The sequence below is a fragment of the Sturnira hondurensis genome, unplaced genomic scaffold (genome assembly GCF_014824575.4).
Source record: "Sturnira hondurensis isolate 20B ecotype Veracruz unplaced genomic scaffold, ASM1482457v3 Scaffold0008710, whole genome shotgun sequence".
NCBI lineage: Eukaryota > Metazoa > Chordata > Mammalia > Chiroptera > Phyllostomidae > Sturnira > Sturnira hondurensis.
In genome coordinates this window covers 1,404,456-1,419,305 of record NW_028081341.1, presented here as the reverse complement: position 1 = coordinate 1,419,305, position 14,850 = coordinate 1,404,456, and positions in this window count along the sequence as shown.

The window sequence follows — 14,850 nt, the reverse complement described above, 5'->3', positions numbered from 1 at the left end:
TTTCCATCGGTACTCCTGCGAAGTTATGTACCCCAGCGGGCTTGCATCCAGGCCCTTTAAAGACATGTGTGGTAATGTATCCCAACTATCCAATCTCCTAAGACGCTCGTATTTCACTCGTCTGATAAATTAGATGTTTTATGGACTGCTGAGGCAATCATTTAGAAACACACAGCTCGGAAGCCATATCATTTTATAATTTGTTCTGCCTCACAAACAATGACAGCCAGTCTTCCAGGAGGACAATCCTTCAAACCGAATCTCTAACACTAAAGCCACTTGCGACTATTACAGATAACGGCAGCTGTCCAGTCTGTGACGAGCTCCATCTCTTCCGTTTAGGGAGGATCTGTTGAACTAATAATCAACTTGACAATGAGCTCTGCACTAGAAATTCAGCAGTGAGTAACAGAAATAAGTGAGCTTACAAAATTTATTGGAAATTTCTTTCTGAAGGTCAAAGACAATAACAAGCATGAGAGAAAATGTGTACTTCTTGAGTAGTATATCCCTATGCTTTTAAGACTTGAATGCAAAGTTTATGGTCCTACCATTTCAAAAGAACTGGTTAAAGATACTTCAACCAAAACCTACTTCGGAGATCTATTTTTTAAAATAATAACTAACATACAATGAAAGGGAAAAATCTCCAGAAATTTTACCTTAAAAAAAGGAAAATACCCCAAAATAAGTCCTTCGTGAACTTTGTTGTGTCATGTTGGTGTGGAAACATCCAGCTGGTAGCAGACAATTTCCCTGCTTAAGGCAAAACACCACCCGCCTCGTGCAGCCTACCTCTCAGCGGCTCTGCCTCTGGGCCTGTACTAAAGACAGAAGTACCTGAGGGCCTGCACTACAGAAGAAGATTTTTCACTCTTATGCAGGACATTCTGGAAACATGGAGGAGTTTACACTCGGAGGGGCAAACCCTCAAATGATGAAAAATGAGTTCGTGAACAAATTTCTCAGTCTTTTGTTTTTTGGAGGGACAATTCTGAAACCCGTTGTGTGCAGTTTCTTGGAGGGTCTTCGGCAGAAGCGAGCATCAGTCGTCCATAGCAATAGTTGGCTCAACAACGTATCCTTTCTTTGCTCCCTGGAATCATATCTCAAGTAGAGTACCTTCTCCCAGATGCTTGTCTCAGGCTCTGCTTGAGAGGAAAACCAAACATAAGATACTATGCAACATGTTTTTAACAGTGCCCTGTGCATACTATGTACTTGATACATGATGCTTTCTTTCCCTGTACCTCTTCATAAATGTCATTCATTCTATTGACAAGGCAGTTTCCTAGTCCTCATCAAGGGCTCACTCTTGGCAAAACAATGCTCTAGATACAAGTGTCCAATACGGTAGCTACTAGCCACCCGTGGCTATTAAGGACTTGAAATTTGGCTAGTCCAAACTAAGAGCTGTTGACAGTGTAAACTATAGAACAGATTTTGAAAACTTGGGATAAAAAAAGAATGTTAAGTATCTTATTAATAATTTTCATAATGATTCACTGAAATAGTTTCCATCGTGTTTAAATAAAATGTATTATTAACATTAATTATAAGACATTAATATCAATTAACATTGATTTCTTATAATTTGGAACATTATAAGGCGTTATAGAAAGAAACCGAAGAAGATACAAGTAAATGAAGCATATGCTGTGCTCATGGATAAGAACAGTCAACATCGTTAATATGTCCATTCTACCCAAACACATCATAGATTCAAAGCAATTCTTATCAAAATACCAATGGCATTTTTCACAGAACTAAAACAAATAAATCATGCTGCTGAGGATACAAAATGGTGCAAATATTATGGAAAATTCCTTGGTAGATTCTTAAGGTGTTAATTCCACTCCAGGTTACTTACTCAAGAGAAGTGAACACATATCTACCAAAGGCTTATGGAGAAATACTTATAGCAGCCATATGACAATATCTTAAAACCAAAAACCACACAATTTCCCCATAACAGGGAGCAGATAAACAAATTGTAGTATATTCGTATGATGGTGAATGAACTACTGCCTACAATGACAGATGAATCACAAAAACATAATGAGTAAAGGAAGCCAAGCACAAAAGAGCACATACTTGACGATTCCATTGAGAGAAAGTTCAAAACAGACGAAAGGAATTGATAGTGATAGCAGAGTAGCAGTTGCCCTAAAAGGAAGGGGTATGAGGGAATTTTCTAAGGTGATAGAGATGCTTTGTATCTTACAATGATGTGGATTACATGGATGTATTGATCTGTTATTAATTGCACATTTGTGCATTTACCACATGTAAGTTATACCTCAAAAATATTCATAATATTGCATTTTAGACATGTAAGTATAAATTTGTGCTGAACGTACACTGTTGAGATATATGCACACTTTATGACAAAGTCAAAGGCACTCTACTTGAAAAATATTAAACGGGGGAAAATGTAGCTGTCGAGTGCCTGGATTTCCTGCATGCCTGCAAAGGTCTGGCCTTGCACGTGCCCTCTTAGGTGTAAGTAGAGAGTCAGATTATGTGCTGGAGATTTTGGATCACTCTGGATCATGACACCTGAACGCAGTGGGAATTCCCAACCATGTGGCTATGTTCTCCACTGTTGTTTGATCTGTGCTGCTGGGCAATTACTCAGGATAACTATCTCTCCCTGTAGTTGTAAAGAAAAAGTACAGTATGACAGAATTTTATTGATAACGTAACATGGTCGGGGAATATTTTTGTTAGCTACAAAACGAGAGGCAACCTACTCCATCTTCGCAAGGGTCAGATCAGTGAGGGAGATCCGCGAAGCCTCCAGCCTAGTGTTAACAGTACCAAAAAGGCTGTGTAACTGTGGGCAAACAAAGCATTAACAAAACCTTTTGTGTTTATAAACGAACTTTAGGGCACTGTTTCCCTGGAAACCTGAAAAAACGTAGAATGGAAGCGGTGCTACTAGGCAATATTTCTTAGGATAAAAAATGACAACTTGCATCTGGCGGTAGAGAAATATGAAGTATATGAAGTATAAATACCTGGTGGGGAATGAGCGCTTTGGGCTCCCTGAGTGTGATGACTCTTAACAACCTGGCAGTTCCCCCTGCAGGGACTCTGGAATTTCTGCCTCAAACGCTGTCATAAGAGATACTAGTTCCTTTTAAGCCAAGACGAAGCACTTGTGCGTGCCTCATCACCTTGCACCTGAACTGTCAACTTGGAAGCCTGAGCTGAGCCCCTTCAGTGCTGTGAGGACTGATGCAAGAAGTCTTGCTGAGGAGGGATGCCCAATGCCGCTCTTCTAGCAAGTTGCATTTCTTGCCCTATATTCCTCTAATCGAATCAGATGCTAAGAGGGCCCCATGGAAGTTTATGAGTCAGAATTTTGGGGAACAATCTGGTAGGCATTGCAATAACACACTATAAAATACAGGGCACCATATATGGCATAGTAGTAAAAAACCACGTCTTTCTTCACTGATGGAAAATTCACAGCTCTTGGGGTCATCCTCAATCTCTGTCCTAGGGGCAAGTCAGTGTCCAATGTCACAACACAAAGTGGAGGTGGTATCTGTTCCTGTGTAATAGTAGGAATATCATAAACATAAAACAATACATGAATTACTTTGACCTCCTTAGAAGAAAGGCATAAAAATCAAAACATGCTTTGGCACAGGCATAGCTGCTAATTTCTGATAATCTATTTTTTCTTCACAGACATATATATATATAACTGGTTCCTCTTTTGTAAATAAGTGCACCTGTATCAAAACAAAAATTACAATCTCTCTCCTCCATCTGGTTCACTGCACCTAGCCATTGGACATCACGAACCAAAAGTAAACAAAGGGAACAAATACCATTAGAGAAGCTGATGACCACAGAGCAGACAGGAACAAAGAACGGAAATCCCAAAACCATTCTAAAGGAGAGAGAGAAAGGGTTAAGTATATTTAAACTCAAAGGTACTTGCCATGAACTTTAAATAGATAAAGCAAACTAAGCATGGCTCCTCAATGGTTTCCACAGGCATATAAATGGATCTACCTGTTCGGTCTGCCAGAAATCAGTGTTCCACCCTAAGTCACTACCTTTTCTCGAGTTAGCTATACACACTTTTTCCCAGCATAAACTTTTTAATAAGCCTAACACTGAAAAGTAGGCCAGTGATCCTAATATTCTATGACTCACTCTAGAGAGATTAGGACTCATCCTGAGCATACATGCATTTGTAATTTGAACTCTAGTTATGAAAAAAAGCGGGATACAGTCAACTCCTCTTACTTATACTTCTAAGAATAAGCCTACACCCTCCTATGGCAGCTAACCTTTCCGTTTGCACATGTTGAATGACTTGGCAAAAAAATCAGTCAATATATTCATGACTAGATAGCTAGTTTTGGATGATAAAGCTGCAGAGCTTTTTTGCTTTTGTTTTGAAGACAAAAAAATACCATTATCATTTTCCAGATGCATTAAACTGAAATATTTAACAAAGTGCAATTTCTATTTTCTAAGTGCAAATTTTACCAATAGCCTGTAGCAGCATACTTAACCTGACACAAGTTGACCAGTACATTTGAACCAAGTCACTTCCACCCTCCAGGGTGTTTAAGAAGGACCTCTAGGTAGAAAGGGAGGAGAAAGAAGCAAACTGTCACGTGATCCATGAACTCTATAAGTTTCCCCACCAATGAGTTCATATTTAGCTAGACAGGAAATACATACATGATCAAAAGTACCTGCATTAGTGCCATTCCTCCTGTGGCAATAGAAAAAAGCCTCCCTCAGGGGGTGACTGAGAGTAGAACCCATGTGGGCCCACTGCAGAGACGGTAGGACAGACCCTTCCTATCCCTCTTGGGCTGCTGAGAAGACTAATTCTACTAGTTATACTGAATTTGAATGCTAATAGACACTTGCTCTGTGATAACAGTGTGCTGGATAGATAACTGTGATTATCTGTTTATATCCCTATTCTCAAATCCTCGAGGATATACATGAACTGTTTCTAATTAACCTTTTCACTCTAAGTTTTGCATATAGCGTGATATAGTAAACTAAAGAGATGAATGAACCCTTGCCATTGTTGCTCAGTTGGTTGGAGCTCAGTTGGTTGGAACTCCTGTTAAGAGTTCAATTCCCAGTTTAGGGTTCAATTCCTAGTTAGGGTTCATACCTAGGTTGCTGGTTCAACACCCCCATCAGGGTGCATATGGTAGCCAACCAACTGATGTTTCTCTCTCACATCAATGTTTCTCATTCTCTTTCTCCTTTCCCGTCTCTCTGAAAAATCAATAAACATGTTTTTAAAAAGTCATAAGAAAGTGGACAAATGGTTGAATGAGTTGCAGTAGAATGGCCAATTAGTCTCAGGAAGTGCTAAATATTCTGCTATTCTATCAGAATGTTTTCAGCTACAATCAACAAGTAACAGAATAGTAGACCAAAAATGGATTACATAAAGTTGACATTTACTGTCTCATTTTAAAAGGAAGTGATTCCAGGTAGGTATGGTGATTCAATTATGTCACATTGGCCCAAATTCTTCTATCTTTCCACACTTCCGGCCTCAATATGTTAGTGATGCCTGCCTTCACGGGTACCAGATGGTTGTTAAAGCTTCAGCATCACATCATTACAAGAATAAAGAATAGCCACAGCAGATAGAAAAGGGGTTAGTAGGAAAAAAAATTTCCCCATGGGCTTTCCATTCTATCACACCTCTGCTTACCTCTCACTGGCCTACACAGAATTTCCGCAATTGGCATAGAACAGTTCTCTATGGCTAGAGAACAGATGTATCCTTCTTTCCCTACCCTATCAAAGGAACAAAATGAGGATTCTGTTCACCCAGAAGAGAAAGAAATGCTGTAACTTGCAGTAATTTGCTAACAGCAGGCTTATAGCAAATCCTAAAAAAGCAGCACGCTCTCAAATTATGCCTTCATTCAACGAATGTTCAGTGAGCAACTACTATGTGGCAGACACTACTCTCTATCCCCGAGATAGATCAGAGAACAAAATATAACTTTCCATCCTTGTGGAATTTACATTTGAGGAAAAGAAGACAGACAAGAAAACTGTAAGTATGATAAGTGATAAAAATAAATACCATATACACATATTCCATACAAATAAAAGTAAGTGGATTTTTTTGTTTTTTTAAGATCAGGGTAAAGAGAGACAGGGTGGAAGCTTTAAAAAGGGGGACCAGAGAAGGCCTCCTCAGAAAGCGACAATGATGTGAAGGTAAGAAAGCTGAAGATTAGTAAGGACTCCTGGCTGGAAAAACTGACTGATCCTGGATACCTAGTGCGTCAGACCGCTGCCTTCCCAGCCCCGCCTCAAGATTCAAACGGCCTCAAGATAGCGGCCGTTAAAATAAAAGAACACATCAGAAGAGGAGCAAGAAAGCAAAAATTGAAATACGATGTTGGATATAACCAGAACATTTTTGGCTGTGCTTACAGACACTTTAGAAGCAAAGGAACTAGGAGTTTACTAAGAATAAGGAAATTGTGTTGTTTAAAAAAAGTCTATGAACCTAAGAACCAAAGAGCCATGTGACTTTTTGAGCCTCAAAACAACCTATGAGCCAAGAGTGCGCTACAAAATATATGCAGCCTCTAAATGGAACATATTTGCAAAATCATTTTAGATGTGGCCAAGGAGATTAATAGACAAGGAAGGTCCTTCCATAAAGCAGAGCACGGGGCCACCAAAAACATTGGAGCAGAAACTGGGTCCAATAGAGAAACTTTGTCCCCTGCCAGAGCAAAGGACGTTGAGAGCCCCGCCCAGCTGGTCTCCATCAGTGCTTTGGGACAGTGACTGCTGTGTTTTCCATTCTTCTCTTTTCTGAATAAGAGTTTTAATCATTTGATACACACTGATCCACCCTGATCCACCTGAGCCACATGTGGACCTTAGTGAAAGGACTGAACATCACGCAGGAATCGTGGGACTGGAGCTAGATATCATAATTGGATGGAACTTTTGATTTGCCTCCCCCGAACGAAGGGGTGTGTCCTGTGTCTTGGTTGGGGGGAAAATAAGAATGATAAGGACACACACAGAAACTAGGCAGCCAGAATTGCAGGCTGCAGGAGAAACAACGGGCAACCCACCACTACCTATCCACTCCTTATTCCTGGGCACATAATTAGGTTCCACATCCCAATCTCCCTTGCAGATCAGTATAACCACATGGCTAAATTCTCAGCAATGATATGTAAATGCATGTGATATCTGCCTGCTTCTTCAGGCCTTAAGAGAGGTAGGTATACCTCTTCCACACTGTTCTACTGTACACCGGCTGAAACCTAATGTCGTAATAAAAATTTTAAAAAGCCCCAAGTGTTCTCCTGATGACAAGGATCTAGGAGATGAAAAATTACCAGATGGAAGAATCCAGGGTCCCTGCATCACCGTGGGAAAGAGAGCTGCTACCACCCTGGAACACCCTGGACAATTATATGAGGAAGAAATAACCTTCTTGTTCATTAAGTGAGTGGTTTATCTGAGTCTATTTTTACAACAGTTTAGTCTACTCTAACACAAAATTTTAACTCCCTGGCTAACACAGAAATTATCTTCTATGTATTTTTAAATTGGCAAAAAAAGAATATAACGCATTTTAGAAAGCTTTTGTCTTCGTTTGAGCTGCTATTACAGAATACCATAGACTGGGTGACTTATAAGCAACATAAATTTATGGCTCACAGCTCTGGAGGCTGAAGGCCTAAGATTACGATGATGGCAGCAGATTCAGTATCTCACGAGAACCCACTCCCTGGTTCAAGGTAGCCATCTTTTCACTACTTACTCATGCCGCAGAAGGGGATGGCAGCTCTGTGGAGTTACTCTGAGAACTGTGGAGCTCTGTGGAGCTCTGTGGAGCTCTGTTACTCTGCAGCTCTGTGGAGTTACTCTGAGAAGGGCATCAAATCCACTCACGAGGGCTTCACCCTCAAGACAAAATCACCTCCCAAAAGCCCAACACTGAGGGTAGGATTTCAACATGTGAATAGCAGGAGGAGGGGGCCTAAGGTAGTGAACATTCATCTATTGCCGCTTTCTTTTAAAATAACTAAAATTTTAAAAGTTTTGAAGCCATTATTTAAAAAAATTATGGAACTCCTCATATCCTACAGATTATAGATTAATGAATCATTATTAAACCTAACATTTTAGATTTAGCAGATTAAAGAAATAAGATGGAAAAATATTATTTGTCAATGTGGAACTTACATATCTTTACAGTGCTACAGTAATTAAACGCAAATATACTTCAGTGCCATCAAAAACTCTTTTCCAAAAGCAATTACTTACTGCCTCTCTTTTGTACTAGGTGATAAACTTCTCAAGAGTATGGACTGTTTTGCTCTTTATTGTATAATTCCTGGCAAAGTATCTCACATATAATAAGCATTTAATAAAAATGTGTTGAACGAATGAATTTAAAAGTGTTAACATTTTTAATTAGTTTCAAAATTTAAAAAACAAAAAAATGTGTTATATTTTTCCACTTTTCCTTATGCTCTTATTTCCCATCAACAAATCTTTCTCAATTAAAGAAAGTTCTGAAAATTTACAATTTAAAATTCTGAAACTTTACATTTCATTTCTTACTCAAAGGGTGGACCAATAGTTAGGCATACTCTTAGATTTCCATTTCTAGCTTGAGTATTCCACACGTAGTTATCTGATACTCATTCAATGAAGTGCACAACTAAACCTCTGGTAAAAGATGATGAAACCAACTATTTTGTAACTTCAGACATCAATGCTAAACTTCCCCTTTATCTGCTTGACTTGATCAGTGGGCACTGTGCACATTACTAAAGACTGGATCTGGCCCACAGTGAAAAAAAATCAATAGCTTGGCAGTTAACGCCCAATCTCCTCCCAGAGACGCCAGCAGCAGTGAATTTAAACACAGGCAGGAAAGGGGTTTGGTTTGCTCTGCTTCCACAACAGCACAATGGATCAATAGACAGCTTCCCTATAATGTCAGCATTGTACTGAAACTATAGGTGGCAAATCCCTTTAACGCAAATATTTGTATCCCAAACTTTCAAAGGGATGCTTGTCTAAGCTTAAAAGGAGGCATAATTTTAAGAAAGACATTTTCTAAGAAGTGTAGGATTTTGAGAGAGCAGCCCAAGACTGTTCAGACTCCTGTAAGGATTAAGGATTAGACCTTTAGAAAGTGGATTCACAAAACTGAAGTAAGCCTGTTCCACTGTCAGATTTCACCTCAAAGTGAAAAGAGTTCTGAAACAAATAGTTGATTTTTTCCTTTCTTGCTTACTAAAAATGCAAAATAGTTTTGATAGGGGAACTCAAGAATTAAAGATTTTAGCTTCAGTCATAGTATATAGGCTTAAGTGATTAATGCATGTGGAAAGCTATTATTCCAAGAACTGGAATGCAAGACTCCAGGCGGTTGACAAGCGATTCGACCTGTGTGCCCCACGGAGTCTGCAAGCAATGGAGATGGCATTTGAACCACTGTGTTCCAGGAAGGATGCAGGTAAAGAGTTGTTGATCAACAGATAAAGAAGTACAGTCATGTACCTCGGTACTCGTCAGCTTCAGAACTCATCAAACCCTGTTACTCACCACATTCTGACGAGAAAAAAAATGTCTCAGCACTCGTCACTTGCCCGAGAGTCAGTCGCACTTTCTAGAACTTATATGAGTCACAATGCTGCCTTCAAGAGAAAATGATTCATCATTCAGTCTTGAGTTTTGTCAGTCTTGTCAGTTTTGACACTGGTCACAAGTTCCAGATGAATTGACGATGACAACTCAGGTAAACACTGTGCTAGGAAAAATGCTGCCAGACTGCAGCTCATCTGATTAGCCTTTTTTCCAAACCCCTTACCTATGCTTTCTTCTCCTTATAAGAAGGTCAGCTTGAAATGAGATGCTAGCATAGTTTTGGAGGGTGCATAACGCACCATCTTCTCACATCACCAGCATCTGAACAAAGCAGCCATAAAGATTCAATCTTTGTCTCTACTTTCTGGTTCTGGTAGTGACAGGTAACATGATGACTTTTCCAGTTTCAGTTTTAATATGTATTTTAACCTCAGATAAATTCTTTAAAGACAGTATTAAGTCTCAGACTGAAAATTTAGTCTTCATTGTTTATTAACTATTGTTTATTGTTTATTAATACATTGTTTATTAATACAAATTTTCATTTGTATTATTAATTTGTTCACTCACACATTCTTTCAAGAATTTATTGAGCACTGTACAGAGATTGTCTGCTGCCTGTTCCAACTCCACACTCCCTCTTTGAGAAGTACCGACTTTCAGCTGGGCACATGAATTCTGGAACAAGAACCTGATCTCAAGTTTCCTTTCAGCTAGACTCTTAACACCATGGGGTGGAGGGGTAGACACCAGAAATGCTATGTGGAAGCTCCTGAGAAATATCCTTAAAAAGCAGTTGATCTATATTCTTTGTCCAGTGTTCTCACTCCTCCACCTTGCTGTCCAGAATGTGGTTCTAATGAAAGGGCCTATTTCTTGCACACAAAGATAAGATCCACATCCTCTGGATGACAAAGCAGAAAGCTAGGAGCAGCATGCAGGCCTGAGGGCTCTGTGAATCAGAACCACCACACCCACCCTAGACTGCCCACCGCCAGACTTTAATGCAAGAGAAAATACAAGGTCCTCTCTTTTAAAGCCACTGTTACTTGGGGGTTTAAACTACTTGCAGTGAATCTTAATCCTAAGTGATATGAGCACAATTTGGAAGATTAGATGTGTTAAAATAAATGCAAAATGAGTAAGGCAAAATTCCTGCACACAACCAGGTTGAAATTTAGCAATGCACACTGAAGTATAAAGAGCACCAGAGTACATCATGACTTTTTGTCTGTTATGTTTTCAAACCAACTCCCTTCTTCTGGTAAAATCCACCACTTTCCTTTGGAACAATTTTTCTCTCATATCGTGAGATCACATTGTAATCCCTGTAGCCCCCACTCCTGAGCCATCTCCAGCTATGTGGGCATGTGGCAGAAGGTGAAATGTATTGTAATGCAAGCCTAGCCAATTTAAGTACTAGCCATTGTAACGGATTCAGAAAGAGCACTATTAAACATGGCCATTCATTGTAGAATCCAGCCATAGTAACAGATATCACTGCAGGATGCATAGCAAAACAACCCACAACTCAATGCTTACGACAACAAACTTGTACAACAAACTTGTAACACGGCCTGTAGGTCCACTGGGCCTATTCAGCTTTAAGGCTGCAGATTAGGCCGAGGTCTGCTCCACAGGTCTCGCATCCTGCTCGGACCAGTAACTACCTGGTTGAAGTTCTCGTGCCATAGGGCAGAGGCACAAGAAGCCACGCTGAACCATACAAGCACATTTAAGCTTAGCTCATGTCACGTCCATTAATATTTTAATGTGTGTTACCGAACAGCAAGTGAGAGCACGCTGCCTGCCACCACCCTGTAGGCAAAAATCTAGAGGCAATGATTTGGTGATAAAGGGAAGGAGTCTTTATTCAAAAGCGACACAGTTTTGGAATAATAGCTTCCCGCATGCTTTAATCACTTAAGCTTATCAATAAGGCTAAAATCTTTAACTCTGAAGTTCCCCTATTATTCCCCCTGTTAGTTTTTAATTATCTTACTTCTATAGCATTAGTTTACAAACTACAACAACACAAGATATAAAATCTACACAATTTTGGAAGAATGGCAGGCTTCTGCCTCAAAGCCCATCCCCACTAGAACACCCAAAGAAGAACAAGCCTGCCACACTCTGCCAGGCCAGCCCAATCATAGGCAACTGTACGGATGGGCATTATGCTCAGTGAAATAAGCCAGTCAGAGAAAGACAAATACCACATGATTTCACTTACATGTGGGATCTAATGAACAAACTGAACTAACTAGCAAAACAGAGAGACTCAGATGGAGAGTAGATGACAGCTAGTGGAGGGGAAAATTAGGGGGTGGAGGGATGGAGCAAAAAGGAAAAAGAACTCATGGACATGGACAACTGTGTGGTGATTGCTGCAGGATGGGGGGGGTATAAAGGGACTAACTAGTAATGAAAAATACAATAAAGATTAAATTTTAGAAACATACCATCCTTTGGGAAATGTAGGCAGCTGCAACATGATCATCCAGGTATCCTCAAAAATGAGATTACACAGGAAGAAAAGCCAAGACAGTGGAGGGAGAGATGAACGGATACACATACTAAGCATACTGAATCCCTTACTTTAAAATAGGACCATGCCAGAAAAATGACCAGAAAGAATAGTGGCATAAACAGGAGTTGTGCAGATTCAGAAAAGTAAAATTAGATAATTTTTTAAAAAAACTTATTAATGTATTTTTAGGCAGAGGGGCTGGGAAGGAGAAAGAAAGGGAGAGAAATATCAACGTGTGGTTGCCTCTTGTGCTCCCCACACTGGGGAACCTGGCCCGCAACCCAGGCATGTGCCCTGACTGGGAATCAAACCAGCAACCCTCTGCCTCACAGTCCGGCGCTCAATCAGTCCGGCGCTCAATCCACTGAGCCACACCAGCCAGGGCTAAAATTAGATAATTTTTTGTAGCACTCATTTGAATGATGCGTAAAGATTATTTTCACCATAGCAGACATAAGTGTGATTTTCAGAGAAGAAAATTATGTAAACTCTCTAGCAGTCACCTCTGGTTAATTCACCCAATCTCTTTCCCTTGCATTCTGACACAGAGGCTAAAAGATCTAAATACGGACTCTCCTAGAACCCACCGTTGCCATACAAATTCTGGGGATCCCATATAAGCAGAAATCTGCTGGAGCCTTTAGGAAAGCTTTTCCTTTCTTAAGGAAATCAAACAGACAGCTTCCTCTCCCACTTCTCCCTACCTCTCCCACCTCTGTATTCTTGCCTGGAAGAAAATATGTTGCCTAACTACAAGGCAGCCATTCTGCACTCTGGAGAGAACGACTATTTGACTAGAATAGTTACAGAGAGGGAAGGTATTCTTGACAACAATGAGCCAGTGAACCACTGCAAGCAGTTGGTTCTTCTGACCTGTTCAGTGAAACAAATAAAACCTCACTTATTTTGGATACTGTTGCCAGGTTTTCTGTTATTTGCGTCTGAAAGGATTCCTAGCTGATTGAAGCCTAAATCAAGGTAATATGTGGTCAGGAATCAATAATATACCTAATCTTTGTATATCACTTAACAGTTTATAACACATTTTTCACATTTTACTGAGTTACTAGATTAGAAAGGATTGCAGTTAGAGATAAAACCCTTGACTATCCAAATAAATAAGTTTTATCAAATGACAGTTAACTGCAAAGTCCATTGTAACTGCATGCTGAAGAGATTCATGTATTACTGTCCTGAGAAAAGCAAGAAGCCACAGTACGGTTTTTGTTCTAATATTTTATTTATTTATTTATATTTAGAGAGAGGGGAAGAGAAGGAGAAAGTGTGGGAGAGAAACATCATTGTGTGGTTGCCTCCCATGTGTCCCCTACTGGGAACCTAGCCTGCAGCCCAGGCATGTGCCCCAGCTGGGAATCGAACCAGCAACACCTCCCTTCATAGGCCCATACTCAATCCACTGAGCTACACCAGCCAGGGCCCATGGTAAATTTTTGAGGAGGGGGTTTCACCTGTGTTTTTTCAGAATAGGCTTTGAACAGTTTGAAAAAAAAACAAACAAACTAGATTGAAGGCAAAGAAATTGGCAAACAAAACAAAACAACCCCAAACTCTTGTTTGGTGAATAAAGGATCCACTGACAAAAATAACAAGGGATTCTAGCCACGATGGAGTAAGTAGTACTAGCATATTTATTTATAAGTTAGAAAGCACTGCAAAAATAGGTAAAATATCTGTTTTCTGACATTATGACACAGAGCAAAAATGTGATCCCAACTAGAAAAGAAATAAATGAGATGATTTCTACAATCATCCTGATGTAACGACTGGAGGTACTTTCACACCATGGTCCACACAGGAAGATCCAAAGATGGGCTACCAAGACAAAAATTGAGTCTGGGGCTGATGAAATATCTGGGATTTGCAATATGGGGTGCTAGAAAGAACGAACTATACACAGAAAGGATTTCGGCACTCTCTTTAAGTCTTTGCCTTAATATTAACATGTGTATACTTAGGGTGAATGTAACCAGTTAAGTTACACGTGATGCTCTAGAAAATATCTGATTTTTACACCGGCAGCCTTGGGTTCAAGGTCCCTCAATTTCTAACTGATAATCTGGGTTACCACCTGTAGGCTGCAAAATGAGAGAACTGTTCCAGTTTCCTATCGCGAGGATTACAGTAGAAAATGTTAAGTGAAAGTAGTTACGTGAACTCTAACCTACCAAAAAAAAAAAAAAAGAATGACGCAGAAGGAGCAAAACGAAATGCGATCTTTTGTTCCCCAATTTTTAAAAGAAGCGGGACTTAAATTAAGAGGTGCGGCTCCGGGATTATCCCAGTGGGCGTGCAAGGAATGTGCCATATAATAAGAGAGGGGTGCCCCATTTCAAATAAAGCATAATATATACGATTCTGTATTTAAGATTACCCTTCAGTTACGAAACTTGAAATATGAACTTTTCCCTCATTACATACTCCAACTGCCACCCAACTAAAGTTCAGTGACAGTATTTTGCTTCACTCTAATGTTTTCAAATAAAGTCCGCCCCACGCAGCTCCATCCCTTTCTCGCATCCACTCGTCACTTCTCGGCCCCCGCAGCCAGTGGCCCCCGCCCGGGGGCAGGAGTTTCCACTACGATAGGAAAGGTGGTAATGGACTCCTCTATCTGCTTGACGGAGGCGGGGGGCGTACGAAGCGCCGCT